The 1,135-nt window shown below is 43.4% G+C and overlaps 1 non-coding gene across 1 annotated transcript; it reads left to right on the top strand.

Annotated features, from left to right (window-relative positions):
- Nucleotides 1-429: 429 nt before the first annotated feature.
- On the top strand, nt 430-563 carry LOC116899901. Its single transcript, XR_004387874.1, has one exon. It is a non-coding gene; the product is annotated as a small nucleolar RNA SNORA17 (small nucleolar RNA).
- Nucleotides 564-1,135: the final 572 nt, after the last annotated feature.

The following is a 1,135-nucleotide window of genomic DNA, read 5'->3' as shown; positions in this document are numbered from 1 at the left end:
TAATCAAAGCTCAGTGCTTATCTGGTAGATGAGGTTGTGCCAGGCAGCACATGGGAAACAGCAGCAAAGCTAAAGCAAGCGTAACCCGATATTGACTTTACTCCCAAGGCCCCATTCTCTATTTAACCCACAGAGTTTAAATGCTCTTTTTTCTAATAAGAAAAATATAAACTCATGTTTTAATCCCCTTGAATATTTAATAATAAAACAAAATAAGTTCATGGTTCAAATTGTTCCAAAGGAAATTTAGGGCTGGCAATGGGGCGAAGGTACCTGCCACTGGGCTGGATGACCTGACTTTGGTCTCTGCCACACTTGGGTAGAGTGGGTCCCACAAGTTGTCCTCTGACCTCCATGTGTGTACACATTCATATGCAGGGAGAATGAGTAAATAAAATGTAACAATGAAAGGTAAAATGCTCAACGTAACAAGGCTCAAGAGGCATTGCAGGTTTGGCCACTGCTACGTGTGTGTCAGTAGATGGCAGAGAGGAGAAAGGCTACGTCCATGCTCAGTGATGGCCTCAAGGTGCTATTAGTTGGTCCTCCAGAACTCTGTCTGTATCCTTTACCAGGTATACCACTTACCTTTCTATTGGTCTCCTGCTGTCTACATGTAATTTCTGATTGCCTTTTGTGGTAGTTTGAATAGGAATGGCCCCCATAGACTCAGTTGTTTGAATGCTTGGCCCACAGGGAGTGGCACTTTTAGGAGGTGTGGCCTTGTTGGAGGAAGTGTGTCACTGTGGAGGCGGGCTCTGAGGTCATATATGCTCAAGCTATAAATATGATAGACAGTCTCCTTATGTTGCCTGTGGATCAAGATGTAGAAATTTCAGCTCCTTCTTCAGCACCATGTCTGCCTGCATGCTATCATGATAATACCGGACTGATCTTCCGAAACTGTAAGCCAGCCCCAATTAAATGTATTCCTTCATGGTATCTCTTCACAGCAATGAAACCCAAGCTAAGACACCTCTGAATCTGAAATGCTCACCATAGGCTCAAGTGTTTGAAAATTTGGTCCATAGATAGTCCTTGTCCTAGCTATGTTCAATTATCACCTTGATACAGATTACACTCATCCGAGCAGAAAGCCTTGATTGAGGCATTACCTCTAACAGATTGACTGTGG

The sequence above is a fragment of the Rattus rattus genome, chromosome 4 (assembly GCF_011064425.1).
Source record: "Rattus rattus isolate New Zealand chromosome 4, Rrattus_CSIRO_v1, whole genome shotgun sequence".
NCBI classification, from domain to species: domain Eukaryota; kingdom Metazoa; phylum Chordata; class Mammalia; order Rodentia; family Muridae; genus Rattus; species Rattus rattus.
This window is presented reverse-complemented; position numbering and strand designations above follow the sequence as displayed.